Raw genomic sequence first — 15880 nt, 5'->3', positions numbered from 1 at the left:
AAGCCTGGACTAAATCTAGCTGCTATTTGAAGCACAGATCTGGACTGTAGTCCTTCTTCTGACAGTCTTTCAGATGGATCTGGTTTACCTAGCCAAGCCTCAATGCTGCTAATAGCCGGGAGGTCTGCAAGGCAGATTTGAAGAGAACATGCCAAGCTGCACACTATTGCAGCTATACAGCCAGCAGTAGCCAAAGCACCCAGCTTGAAGCTGAGTGGATATGTCAGAGCAGTGATTTCAGGGTAGGTATGTCCACAAATGTCCAGGTTTTGCCCACGTTTGATGGTATGAATATTGTTGCTGAATCACGTTTTGTATCTGAACTAGAGGATATGTTTAAAGAATTACTTCTTTTTTGAAGCAAGTATGTACTTTTCTGATGGGTAGCAAGCCAAGTAGTGACATATATGAATATATATGCATTGTATTTGACTGAGGACCCTAAAATCTGAACTAACCAACAGAGCTGAGAGGTGTTAAAACCAAAAAATCCTACTTAGAAAAGAATGCACTGAGGCATATTCAATATATATCCTGAAACGATTGATGACAAAAATATGTGGTCCTAATTGAAGTGATGAACTGCAAACTTCAACAGAAACATGTCAGGAAATCTTTACTTTGTATTGTAAAAATCTAAAAAAACTCATCCATTTAAATCAGAATACTTTAAACACTAAGAATAAGAACATAGGGGACAAAAGATACTGACTGGAGAAAAATCAGTGGGAGCTTCACTGATGTCAGCTGACCAGGATTTCACCTGGTAAGCATATTTTGCTGTATCTTTGTATGTACATTCTTTGTATGTATACTAATGGTGAGATCTCTCAGTGTTCATATATACACAGCATGTATCATATTTATTGTTCTCAAAACTTAGGACTGTGGTAGGAAATTTCTATTCCTAAGGCTCAGTTTACAGAAAGAGGGACCGTTTTCTATCAATCAGGGAACCAGGCCCCTCTGGAGCCCCATAGTTCATAACGGGACACAAAACTCAAAGGCAGATATGTGGGAGAATGAATATATGTGTACATAGAGTAAAATGTCCTGATTTTCTGGAATTTCATGTTATATCTCTATTCCTTTTTTTTTTTTTTTTTTTAACCAATTTTCACACTTCTTTCTTGTCCCCATTATAAATACTTCTTAAAATATTCAGTGATTTTGGTTGGATTTTTGAACTTGTTCTTTTAATCTAATTTCTACCTCTCCCTTGCAAGTGCAAAGGTTTTCCACCATTACACAGAAAGAAAACATAATAATACAAGATATATAAGGACTAAAAATATTTACCCTGCATGTATGGAGTATTTTCCAGCCTGAGAAGCAAAAAGATGTGACTGAAAAACCACATCTAGAATAAGGGTTTTTGGGAGATAGGTTATTTTTGCTATAACATCAGAGTACAGCGCAGCAGGCTATGGGCTGCCTGTTCTGATAGCATGATTTATTCCTGCTCATCTGGTGTCACCAACTCTACCCTCACTGCAGATGATTACAGTACAAAATCATTTAAGGTTACAAAACCCTGCTCAATCAATACTATTCAGTCCAGCAGCTCAAGGGTGTAAAAAATACACTGTATCAATTGTTCTCTCTTCTACTGTATATATTTAAATTGGACCTTGGGATGACCATTTATTACAGTGCATGTTATGGGTTCCCAAAAATAAATGACTTTTTGACACAAACTTTCAGGCTTTCTAAATCCAGCTTCCACACTGCTTGAGGCTAGAAATTTCATCTAAATATTATTGAATTCCAGCACAACATTAGCATGAAGAGATATTTACAATAACACAGCCATTACAACTCAATCAAAAGCTGATTTCAGCCAGAATTATGCAGAATTAAATCTTGCAGGATTCAAATTATTAAAAATCTGAGACTCAATAAAGTGTGGTCTAGAAGTCCCATTTATCAAGGGAGCAGAAGTGCTTCTACAGTTATAGTGACTTTTTCATATGTATTCTGCAAGAATTTGCATGCATTTTAAAACATTTGAGTTTAATTCTTATAGAAATCAAGTAACTATACTATATTTATATGGCAGTAGGAGCCAACTTAGAATCATTTCTTTATGTTTTCCTTTCTACATATCACATTTTAAATACATTAGGATTTTTTTTTTCTGGTTCCCACTGGGTAGAAAAAACGTTAATCCAAAACACAAGAAATGTACGTATACTTGGTTCCAACACGAGCTGAACCAACACACCCTTAAAAGTAGCTAGAATGAACTCAAAGCAACAATTAAAAAGAACATTGCTATGCAGATAATATACTGAAAATAATCTCTCACTTATTATAGTTGACCAGAGTGATTGTTTTCAAAATTCAATATATTCATTTTGGCCTTTTTCCAACTCATCAACTAGAAGCAGGGTCAGAGTCCAGTTCTCAATAGAAAGGCACATCTGACTCCATATGCTCTACTTAGCCCCCTCCTCTCACCACTTCCCACCCAAATCCTTCAAACAAAACATCCCATGATTCATTTCAGTATTTTTCATTGACCTGTTTAATGTGTGATGGATGGAGTCCTGGCACCTGTCTCACTGTGAATCCTTTTCATCACTTGGTTCTTTCCAAACCACCGCACTGAGGTCCTAATCCATGTGTCCTACGTTCACAGGAAACCCCAAAGCCTGTCTTGGCCCTTATAAGGCTAAGAAGTAAAGGAATCGATCTTCAGTCAGTGATCTTCAACACTCTTATTGCACCATCTGAACATTTAGTTACAGAACAGCAATACTGATCTGAAAACAGAAGGTTTCAATTCCCTGTTTTTACCCCTCCTCTGGAAATGATGTTAACTGTATTTCTGAGTGAGTTCCAATTGTTTTTGTATTAAACTGATGTAGAAGCAATGTCATATACACTAGCTAACTACTCAGTCTGAACACTTCTTTAATTTGAGAGATTACTAAGAATTACCACTGGCAGTGATAAAATATCAGCTTTCATTCCTTTGTCATGGCCCATTTTTACAGTACCATAATGGTCTAGATAACCAAAAACTACATTACACACTGATGCCAAAAGAAAATGTCACGTGCCTCTTCACAAAACTAATTATTCTTGATCACAGAGAAATTTCCTAGGGAATTAAAGGACTAAGTTGCCTTCTTCCTAACCCAAGCTGGCCATGAGGCCAGGTCATACTAAAAGTTACAGTCTAAAGTAAAGCCTGTAAGCAGCATCCATAGCTCCCTAGGCAGGATAAGCTTAATCATGAACCCCCCTTCCCAAACTCTCATCTAATCCCTGTCTTCTCTCCCACAGCAGACAGTGCTAACACAGCATCTCTAAGTGATGTCTTGGCAAACCCAGCTATCAGCAGCTCTGCTGCTTTCATGGAACCAGTTTCTCCAGTTCTGTCATCACACAACAGCTTCTTCACATGCAGTGCCACTACTCTGCAATTTACTCTTCATGAAGATCTGATCTCAGAGTTTCTGCTCTCATACTAGGGAGGGAGGATTTAGATCCAATTTGCCATATTCTAGCTTTGATTTCATTCTTATTTAAAATTAATTTCAAATTGACCAATAATTCTTTAAGTAAACAGCTCAAAATTAAAAGGAAATAAGCTCAGTCAGCAGTAAGAACAATCCAACAGCTAAACCACCACTAAGAAGAGGTGTTAAAACACCATCTGTAGATATATTTAAGAAGGGATTATAGGGCACACTAAAGATTAGATGATTTAATATCCCTTCTAGTTGTAATCTCTGATTCCATTGTTCAGCTGCCTTAACAAAGCATACCCATATTAAGGGCAGTCCTATCATGTCCAAGAGTGAAGTATTTTTCAGGCAAAATTATCATTAACTGAACAAAAAAAGGTTCTATACCATTCACCAAGTATTTGATCTTTTCTTTTGACCCACCAGCCTAAAATTATGCATACTTCACTCAGGTGTAATGAAACCACTTTTATTTTTAAATTAACACTGCATTTTGGTGAACACATAAGAGGAAAAATGTTACATAGTATCAACCAAAATTTAACTTTGATTTGAGATACAGAACACCATTCAAGTTAATGGAAGCTACAGGGGCACATCTAAAGGCAGAATTTTCCCCTACATGATAATATAAAATTATACAGCAGAAGAAGGTGAAAAACTAAAATAAGAAATTAAGTAATTTAAAAGTAGAGGTTGCAATTTCTATCAGAATTTGAATGTCTATGATTGCAAATACATTATGTTCTTTGACATGTCCAAAGAAAAGTGATTATTTTCAACTCAGGGAATGTATTTTAATGTCACTTAAAATTAATGCTATAACAAACTTCACAAATTATTCTTTCCCAAAGAAGAGATTGTTGATTTATATTGAATTTTTTGTTGTTTTGTTTCCCAGGAGATGTCTTAAATAAAATGGTAACATTACTACATGGGAAGCATGTGTGCATGTCAGTGCATGTGTGTATGTGTCAGGGAGAGGAAATTATTTTCTAAAGCAAATAAAAATGCTCTAAAATCTTTAAATACCATTTATGAAAGCTAATGCTTTTAATATCCTTTACTATGGATGGGAAGAAAGTTTCATTCACAAATGGACAGATGAATTAAGACATACTTAAACACAATTAACTTCAATTGCAAGTATACAAAGAGATCTAATTCAGATATCCCTTATGCAAGTACCAAGTTAAAAACAATGCACCAAGGAATCATCTCTATTTTTTTTGGCCCATTATATTTCTACAATTATCAAATGAATTCTTGAAATAGACTTTATTAATAAAAAGACATATTTTATTGCTATATCTTTCACGTCCAGTGTTCCCCAAATTGTTTTAGAAACCAGTGTCATAGGCATATGTGGGCACTGGAACTTAATATCACCAGAATTTTGGTTTGAAAATAATAGCTTGGTTTAGCATAAGAGGAAGACACTGCCAAGAGGCAAGAAGATTCAAATTTCCCTCTCAACAGTAATGTAAAAGAAGGGTTTTTTCTTTATTTGATGCAGTCAACACTGATGAATTGTATGGGGCATAGGTTAATGTCTGAAAGGCTGGAATCTTTTTATGCCTGCAATGCAGCTTGCAACACCACAGACTTCAAATGGTGGAAGGATGAAAACTGTAGTAAATTTGAGATGAGCCTAGTCTTTTTTGATGATGGATGTGACAACCCTTCCATCCAGGGATAAGCATGCTGAATCCAGTAAAAATAGGGAGAGACCATGATTTTTTTCGTATTTGCACAGCACCTGCCACAGAAGTTTTTGAAGATGACTAATGCAAACTGGAGGTAAAATTCTCATTTAAATTAATGGGGAAGAGCTATCTAGGATCAGATACAATAATTATATTATTATCACAGTTTATGCTGGTCCATCTCAAATTAATTGCTTTCCAATAGTAAAAAAAAAAAAAAAAAAAAAAGAGTTTAAAAAATTGTTCCATAGAATTTATATTAAAAATTCACAACAAAAAGAGGGACAAAAGTTCTGTTAATAGAAAATTAATAAAAAACTAATGAAAATTCTGTTAAATAAGTGCATTAGCACCACTTAAATAAAATAAGAATATTCTCTGCTAAATACAGAATTGTTAGAAAAATGAATTTATTTCTTAATTTTCAATTTTCAAATACTCTGTTTTTCACCCTTCAGAAGAGCAAATTATTTCCTTTTCTCTCTGTCAGGTTAGAGAGCTTTAGAAACAATTGTCAATACTCATCCTGACTTCCACTACTTTTAAGGACTGTCAATTCACCGAGCTTCACTTACATCTAAGTTCATTTTCCTGGACTTTAACCCAGGCCATTTCTAAACGTTATGAAAATTACTCTGTATGATATATTACTTATTTTAATCAAATACAATTTTTTCTAATTGTCACTGCTATGGCAAACTCACAGGGGATGGTCTGACTTGTGTACATTTCTGACAGTGAAATCGGTAACAACAGCTGCTTTGTGCCAGCCAGCGCATGTACCGTACCTCTCAAGCCTTGTCATTCACATCTCCCCTAATTACCAAACATCTGCTTTCCATTTCCATTAACACTGCACTACCAGCTTGTCTAGTTTAATACCAATGACTCTTGACCTCCCCCAAGGAAGACACTTTCTGTCAAAATTCCCCCAAAAGAAACCAGCTCCGCACACAAAATTTGTATTAAAAAAAAAAAAAATATCCACAAAACACTTCCCCAAGGAAAAGCCTCCTACAATCAGATAAATAAGATTAAAAGTAATCTTGAACAAAGCAAACATCCCTTGCAAATTGTGCTTTATGTCTCCAAGAAGCTTAAAATCTTTAAGGCCAGAAACATGAATATTCAAATGTAATATACAAAGCAATGGGTTACATGACGGGTTACAGTAGCAGCTTATAGGTTAGGGTGACTGCATTTCTGGCAAATATAAAACTATTATCTGTAATGATATCTGTCTGCTTAAATAGAGACCATAATGGAAGGTCCCAACTGCCTCTATTATTTTTTTAATTATAGGTTATTATAACGGTGTTAATGTTCACTGGTTAATCCAGGATCCTAAAATTCAAAAGAATTATGACTCTATAACTTAGAGCAATTCTTTTTCTTTATTCCAGGTTGTGATCTCATAAAAATTTATTCCTATTTGGAAATCAGATGGTACTTAAAATTTTTAATAGCTTCATTTTGTTTTCAAGTTACAGTACACTATAAAAGTACAAGAATTTAAAAAAAATGTTAAAAATGGGGAAATGTCTTATTATAAAGTGACTGTAGAATATAATCATTGCCCTCAAAATCACAGAGAAGCCTATATTTCTCTTATCTTTGATGACACGTTTACCCGGGACAATGACACACAATTTAAGACAATGTGTTTCTCAAATTTGAGGGTTGTATTGTAGAAATTCTATAACATACATGAAGAAAATCAAAGTGAGTCTCTCCCAATTCCACAATAGTGATCTAAATTTTTTTTTTCTACTCCAAAGTTTTCCATACAGTTACCTCATTAATTGTGAGGCAAATAACCACAATATAACCAGGCATTTCTTTGCCTCCATAATCCAGTATTGCAACTCCTTAAAATCTTGGCAGTAGGTTCATTGCCTTTTACAGTACAGATAGTTCCCACTAGGGGAATGGACACTCAGGAGAAATTTGCACTGCTGAAAACACAATTCTAGAACACAGTCCTCAAATCTCTCAGATATTAAATTTTCAAGTTTAAGTTTATTAATGAATAGGAGAGATAAATGGTTGATGAAAGGGGAATGAAAACTAAAATGTAAAATCATTAGGAGACGATAATACAACATCTTGTAATTTGTACAAATACAAAAGGATTCAAAGTACTTTCCTGCAGGAAATCTGCATTGGTATCAGCTTAGTGGCAGAGGATACCACCACTGACAATGAAACAAAAGAGAATTAAAGAGAGGAGTTGGTTTGGGGGGTGTTCGGTGTATTTTGGTTGCTTTTTTTGATAAGAAAAGAAGGTGACAAGATGAAATGCTGGAAAAATTATGTTAAAACTGTAGGGTTTCAATGTATAGTATCTTCCTAACTGTCAGCCTCCCTGAAGAACCTATCACAGAAAAACAGTTTAACAGAAAGAGAAAAAAATGATCTTTTAATCTCAACAATAAAAGCATTCCAGCCTTTGTATCTGCTGACTTACAAAAAAGTGCTTTCTAACAACAAAAGATGGAGCAGTAATTACATAAATCTCTTCATTCTTGATGAAGACACAATGGAGTATAAGGAAATCAATAGTGTTTCTGCTGTAATTCTGGTTTTTATTATGAGCTGAAAGCAAACTTGTTAAAATTGGATTCTGCTGCTTGTGTGTGTATGCCTGTGTGTATGGAAAAAAAATTAAGATCCAACAAAACCAAAGCAAGAACATGCAGCTTTAAAAAGCATATAATTTTTTTCCTATAATACTTATAAGATTTCTGATGCTGTGAAATCTTACATTAGGAAATGGGTATTATAAGAGCAATTTAGCATTTTACATATATCTTGAAAAATTGATAGCAACATAAAAAATACAGTTTTAGTGGTTGTTCTGCAGACAGCCAAAATGCCTAAAGGTTACCAACAAAATTGAAATCCATGTATTAAGTAAACTAAATGCACCCTGAAGTCAAATGTTTCCACCTTATTTTCAATAAATTCGCTGTAATGATTTTATCCTACAACATACATTTATAATACATGCCACTCAAGAATTAGTAATACTGTTGATTTTGCAAAGAAAAGGTGGAAATTATTACATTTAAAAATAATTAATAGATGGGTCTGCATACCTTTGAATTAAATTAAAAGAAAAATATTTCTTTTTTGTGGAGATGATTGCATTCATATCCTGTTTGGTGTGAAAAGTAGATTCCAAAAAGCTTTTAACTAATTTGTTCAATTTGTTTCAAAGCCAACATGAATAGGCTTGGTGCAAATTCAGATTCATTAAAACTTAATTAATATGCATCATTATGCAAATGAGGTTGCAGTTAATGAGTTCTTAAAAGAAGCTTTCTTTAATTAGTTCAGTTTTAATGGCATCATCATTTATCTGACTTGTTTTTAAAGCCACATGACATACAAAAAGTGACCATCCTCTACAATGTTGCAGTTTTCTGTTTCCTAATTGTGTTTCATCTTAATTCTTTAATGCTGAAAACTTTGAAAAAGTTAAATGTTTTGATGTTCAGTTCTACTGAATGTTATTTCAATTAAAAATACACTGTTTTGTTTAGACTAGAGATATGTCTCTCTTCTTTTTAGCTATTTTTGCCTCCTATTGTCAAGACACTTGTTTTTCAGTGTACATACAGAAAAGGCAAGATATATAACTAGCAGTCTTTGAACTCTGGGATGATTTAGTCTGTGCATTATTAGTGGAGTTCACAAGGTTGTATCTATACTGCAAGACTTTACTAAAAGATGAGAGCTCATCGAGAAGTATGAGGAGAATCAGAGGATTAGTACAGGTGTGAAACAAAACAGGTTAAACAATTGTCGTGAGAACTAAAAAGACAAAAGCAATGTAGTTACACATTTCTGTAGTTTCCAATCTGGAAGCTTCAGAAATATAATAAGTTTTAAAACATCTTTAAATCTACAAAATATTGTGCTACATAATTACAATTATGTTTTGACAAGCTTTCTTCAGAATGTAAGTTCTATGTGGGGAAAAATTATAAGTCTTTTACAAAGGTGTCATTTGCAATACAGCAGAGTGATTCTTAAAGAATATGAGACTTGCAGCATCTCTGCAATGAGCTAGTCTGGCCACCTGCCTTTGGGGAACACATGCAATCATACAATTTCTTGTTTGGACCTCAAAACCTTTACAGCCTGGGCTTTAGGTAACAAAAAAACCTGCTTGCAATGAGACTAAACTCTGTGGAATACATTCTTAAAACAGACATAATTCAGTGCTGTCCTGCAAATAAGGATTCAGTTTGTAAGTAACTGGAGCATTTGAGGTTGACTCAAAAAAATATGCACCTATTGTTTGCATTTGTTTACAACTCAGGTACAGATATGCAATCAGATTGGTTGTATCAACAAGAATTACCAAATAAGAATTTTGAATGCCCTTTAGATTTTGTTTATTCATGTTCATCTAAACCAGAAAAAAATTATACCAACAGAAAGACTCCTAATGTTTCCAGTGACCTCTGGATCAGGTTGTTGGAATATCAGATGCTAAGGGAAAATGAGGTTCCACACAGCTGTGCTTTCTGTTCAAATCTGTATGGCTGCTTGCATGAGCAAGGACAGTTTGCCTCACTTCATACGTGAGGATCAGGCACGTGACAGAGAATTCATCTTACCTTCATCATTAGTTTTTGACTGCTGGTTTAAAGTGGTACCTGTGAAAGAATGATTTCTAATACTGTCAGCAGTGGTCCTCTTTTCTCACTGCTCATCATCCAACAGCAGACCACTGCAGAAGCTGAAGAGATGGAACAATAGGCAATTGATACACAGGTCATTCGGCTTCAATGTATGTAGGGCAAAATTTTTAAGACAGGTTGGTATGTGCAAGGATGAAACTAGTGAGACTGAAACATGGAGAGACCATCTGGGGAATGGGACAGAGGTGATTATGGCACTCTGGTAGAAGATACAGTAAAGGAAGCAGGAGAATAAAAGATCTAGGCAGTGAGGAAGAGCTCACATATAGAGGCAGGTAAAACAGATAGTACAGAGGGCACTAGAATATCACTAGCTGGGACTTGCAAAATATTTTGAATTCAAGTAATTTAAGTGACAAAAGGGAATTAAGATGCCGTTGTAACATAGAGCAGAATTTCCAGTCTTTTGCCATTTCATCAGGTTTTCCAAATACAGAAAATGGTGCATCAACTTCAGTTTTCTGTCACATCTGGACTTTGCTTGAAGAGCAGCAGCTGTATTTTGGCTGTGATTCTCAGACAACTGGACATACCCACCAGAAGTGTCCAACACAGATCTACTCTATCTTCTATGAGAAGTCTACTATGACATTATCTCATCACCCATGTTTCATCTTTATCTACCTTCACACTAGGCAAACATTGAAACAAATCAGGAAAGCTGCACCAGTTACCTTCAGACATTTTAAATGCAAAAATTCCTAGTCAAACATTTTCAGAGATAAATTGATACAAATTATGATTTATAGATGTTTAGCTTCCTGTACAGCAAGGTTCAGCTACTCAAATGGTGGTACACTGCACATCCATGAGCACTTTGCATGGAAGTAGATAATGAAATCCCTTGTGAGGATGTGTTTTGTTTTACCTATCATAACCTCCTCCATCTGAGAAGGCAGCAGGGGTTAAAAGTTGTGAACTTTGTCACCTGAAAGAACAGAGGATTCGACAAATACAGGATTGGTGGACAAATGCCAGCAATTTCCAGGTACCAACTGCTACACTGGTCATATTTCCACTGGTGCAAACTTTTTTGTGTCTGTGCCTTTTTAGTAATTGCCAAACACTGATATTAAATTGCAAACATTTTGACAGGGAAAGTTCCCTTCTCTCTTTTATTCCTCTTCTCATATAAATATTGCAATTAATTAACATCATTTCTATAAGATGAATATAGTTCCTCCGCCCACAAGTTGTTCTATCATTTGAACCTTGGGTCAAACATCTAAAATGTCACACTATCATCATTAAATTGATGTTTTAATCCTCCTTAATATATGACAGAAATGAGCTGTCAATTACAAGAGAAATATTGGCATTTTATTCCTGACATAATTTTCAATGCAAGGAATAAAACACCAATTAAACAACAATTATACACCAAGGTACGACAATGTTATATATTTGACATACAGTAAAATAATTAAAAAAATAATTTCTCACTAATAGTAAGAAGACTAGGAGTTTATTAAGAACATCAATTACCTCTTGTCTTGATTCTTTATCTTTGTACACCTTAATGCTCTAGTGGGAGTTATGGCCCAAAACTACAACATCAAGTTAGGAATAGAAGAAGAATATTCAGGAAATGTTAGAGGAGGCAGTGACTGATTTTTGAACTTAGCTCTGGGGAATTCCAAGAAGACTGGAAGTCTTAGTGCAGGGACAGAGACAGAAGGAGAAAAAAATACAAGCAGAGATGACTAATTTTAGGAAAGAAACTTCCATGTGCCAGTGCTTCCTCTTTGATCATGACTTCTTTTAAATTACAGCACCCCTCAATCTGTCCGTGCACATTTAGGAAGTGTTTCCTTAGATGCAAGGAAAACGCTGTACCAGCAAATCACACAATTCCAGGGGATTCATCTATGCTGGATTCCCAGCAGAGCATTGAGAGGGGAATCTGCCATTAGTACCAGCTGTGTGTATACCCCACAATCGCTCTCTAGTGATTGCAGGGAAAAGCCAAGTATTGGTTGAACTCAGTTGTATCTTTCATTTTAGAGACAGCAAATGGCTATTATGTGTCAGATCCTTCAGGACTTCCAGTGCCAGCTCTTTTTGAGAAAGCTTCCTCGGATTTGCCTGAATGAAACCTTTCTTCTTGAGGGACTGACTGCAGAATGAAAAAATCTGTCTGTGAACCTAGGGTAGCTAGGATTGCTGCATCCTCCAGCATGGCATGTTCAAAAGGAACAAATCTCACAAACCAACATTAGAAGACATTTTTTTTCCTGATGTCAAGATAAGTGGGATTTCAGAGGATGGTTTTATATTTTAAGAGGATAAAAAAATTTAGAATCCATGTTAGTTTGCCTTTATAACTTCGTTATTGACTTTCACTGAGACCAGAACTAGGTCTAATTTTTAAACATCATATAAAATGTTTTCAAAGGCACTTATTATTTAAATATCATTTTGTTTTTTATTTTATTCAGTGGACAATAACATGAAAAATTCCAACCTCAGACTTCACATCTTGCATAAAATGTCCCAGTTAGAAGTCTGAGAATGCCTTGCAAAATTTATTTAGTAGGATACAGCCAACAGACAAGGTCCTGTATTCAGATAACTACACTCCACATTGGATGAGTTATATTTATATTCAGCTGAAAGCTTCATTATCTTTCTGAAGGTGCTGGAAAATCTTAATCTGAACTATAATCAGTCCCTAGACTATCATTAGTGTCTTTCAAGTATGGATAAGAAAGCTTAATTCTGATTTTATGCTCAAGTACAGAAGAAATAAATCCAGTAGAAACTTGTGTGAAAGCACACAGGCTGAGTTATCATGGTTCCAAATATTACCATCCACCAGGTGAGTCCTGGTAACCCATGACTTGTGTACTCCAAACCATCCCAACTGCAAAAGAAAAGGGGTTTGTTTGGCCAGTTGTTTTTTTTGGGTTTTTTTTTTGATATGCTATTCTGTGAGCAATCAATTAGTCATTAATGCAGTTACTACTTAACTCCTTTAGACACAGTGACAACATCACCACCCTTCCATTTTTTGTTTTGCGTTTTTCAGTAAATCAGACCTCTTGATCTACATTAAAGCAAGAGATAGTTGGTGTCCCTTGATTGTACCCTTAATTTTGCCATCATTTTCCTCTGGTGAAACTGACATTTGGCAAATATCCTCAGATACCCCCTCCATTACAAATCTCTACAATACTGTTCCATTGAAATGGCTTTCTCTCAGGCTCAAAAAATATTTTGGATAGTGTTACCCTTGACTAGCCTGGATGCTCTCAGGTGATTTCTCTTAGCAAATAAATTTCCTTTTTTTGCTCATAAACATCCTATTTGTGTTATTTCCCTCACAACTGACCTGGCAGGCTAGTCAAAAAACCACAAAAATACATTTTTATTTATGAAGCACCCAAGAAAACTCTGTGTATCTAGTTGTAAAACACTGTAAGGGGTAAGCAGTAAATAGGAAAGAGAACATAAAACTGATGAGCACTTACCCTCTATTCCCTACTGATGCTTCTACTTAGCCCTGCTTAGCATTTCAATCTATATAAAGTCAATGGGCCATATAACCTTCTTCTATATACACTAACCAATTAACATTATTCTTTAATAGGAAGAAGTTTAGGGAATTCTTTTTTCCCGTTTGCTTCAAAGTAACATTGTTACTAAACAACAGTGGTGATGAGTGCAAGATGCACTTGTTCTGTGAAGACAACTGATACCTAAACTACTGAAAAACTTGCATTTATTTTTAATAAGAGAACCATAAGCGATAGTTTCTTAATAGTAAGTAAATGCTCCATATACATGTTAAAACAGCTACAGCAAAATATTGCACTTGCAGATTACTTAGGTAACCATCAATTTAAAGATTTTAAAAAGATGCAACAATGTATGGTAAAGTGAAAGGTATTTAGTCAGGTTTTACTTTGCTTGTCTTTTTCTCCTTTTTTTTTCTCTTGTATGGGCAATAAAAATAATTTTTTTTAGTCCACTTTTGTTCAGAGTGTGTTTAAAACTCTCTTTGCAGTGGTTTAAGCACAAAAATAATGCTTGTTTGCTTGCAAACCCTTCAAAGGAAACAGATTGGATAGTTCTAGAGGTGAGGTTGTATTTGGGGATTTGGAGTGGTTTTCTTTTCCTTTTTTTTTGCTCCCAAGTGTCTAAGGTTGGATTACTTTCAGGGAAATTTATCTTTTGAAGCCTGGATTCAGCAATTTTAGTTGGTACAATCTTTTCAATATTATTTTCATCTTACAATTTCAATATGATACTACAACAATTTTAAAATGTGTCTTTAATATCACACAAAACCAGGGCTCAATTTACATCATCTTTGCTCATTCTAATCCCTAATTACGCTTTTTAAGACTTCATTGTGGAGTCTGTGAGCTATACCATCCTATAGAAGGACAGTGCCTCAACAGTGAGAAAGTGACCCAGTGTCTTGCAGCTCTCAAGCCACATCATCTGTTTAGTAAGTATTTCTGGAACATTATTTCATACCAGGGAGATGTCTGCCTGCACCTGCCCTTCAGAAGCAAACACATATGCTTCTCAAGATTCTTCTCCAGGGTTCTTCCCACCTGTCTTTACTTTTAAAACAGTGAATGGCAAGTGCAGTTATAGGGGATAGGTGAGATTTTTCCCTCATATGGGAAGGATGGCATGTTCAAAAGGAACAAAGTGGTCTGGCTGTCTTCCCATTGGCTTCTTGTGCACAACATGGGCAGCCACACCAATCATTTAGACATGGAGTGGGAGAAATTACAAAGGTAATTTCAGTTTGGTGAGGGGTGACAGATTGATAATGCAGAAAAGTGATGAATCAATTCAATAACAGAGCAGAGAAGCCAAATTTTACTAATTCTGACCACTAAAACTTGAATAGGAAGATCAAACATTCTTTGAACATTTAGTAAAGAGAAGAAGGAAGAAGTTCCAGGAAAAATGGCAATAATGATATAATTTATTGCATTAACAATGCTGCAGGACATAAACTGTGCAACATTTCCTGGGAACGCAGCACCAAAACTTTTGGGTTTAGATGGAGGTTTTAACTAAGGAGAAAGTTATTTCAGATTTACTTCTGATTAGTTCTGCAAGTGTAAAATAATTTGAGAGTTACTGTGAAACGACTGTAATTTGAAAAACAAGCAAAAACCAGAAAGTATTATTAGAAGAATGGAATTCACAAAAAAAGAATCCAGAAAACTTGGAGAATTAGTGGCTAATCCAATGGAAATACGATCAAAATAAATGACTACAGAAAAGAAAACAACTGATCAAAAAAACCCTATCAATTCAATACTTGTGATACTGTCCCTAAGGGGCTTTTCCCAAATCCAACAATATTTAAAGTTTTTATTGACAGCTTGGATGATGCAATAAAGAATAAATTTGTAAAACCTGTGAGGAATAGCAAGAAGGAGCTTAAAATTCAAACCAACCTCAGTAAATTAGAATAATGATCCAAAACCAGAAAAAGTACCAACTGCTTCATACAGGGATAGAAAAAATAATGTTCAGAAATCTGCATTGAGCAATATTTGGCCATGCTAGTTCTGCATGCAGTTATTGGGGGATTATTGTAGATCTCAGACTGAGAATGAACCAATGCTGGTACTGCAACAAATGTCAATGTCATCCTGGAATTTTTAACAGGAATATCTCAGCAGGAAGAGACAGTTTTTTTCTCGACTAGAAATGGAATGGCCTTAACATAAATTGTGTCTATTTAGGACACTTTATTTAACCAAGACATAGACCAAATCTGCAGAAGTGTCAGAACCAGCAGGCACCTTAGAAAACAGGTGCTGTAAAGAAATTCTGAAAGGACTGGATATGTTTAGAATAGAGAAAAATGAAGAAGAAGCATGATGAAAGCCTTCCAGTATATTAAAAAATTATTTTAAAGTAAGTAAGCAAGCCTGCTTTGTCAAAACACAGCACAAAAAGGATTTATTCATTTGCAGGGAAAAACAAAAAGTATTTTAGATATTAAAAATCT

This window comes from Aphelocoma coerulescens, chromosome 5 (genome assembly GCF_041296385.1).
Source record: "Aphelocoma coerulescens isolate FSJ_1873_10779 chromosome 5, UR_Acoe_1.0, whole genome shotgun sequence".
Taxonomy (NCBI): Eukaryota; Metazoa; Chordata; class Aves; order Passeriformes; family Corvidae; genus Aphelocoma; species Aphelocoma coerulescens.
This window is presented reverse-complemented; position numbering follows the sequence as displayed.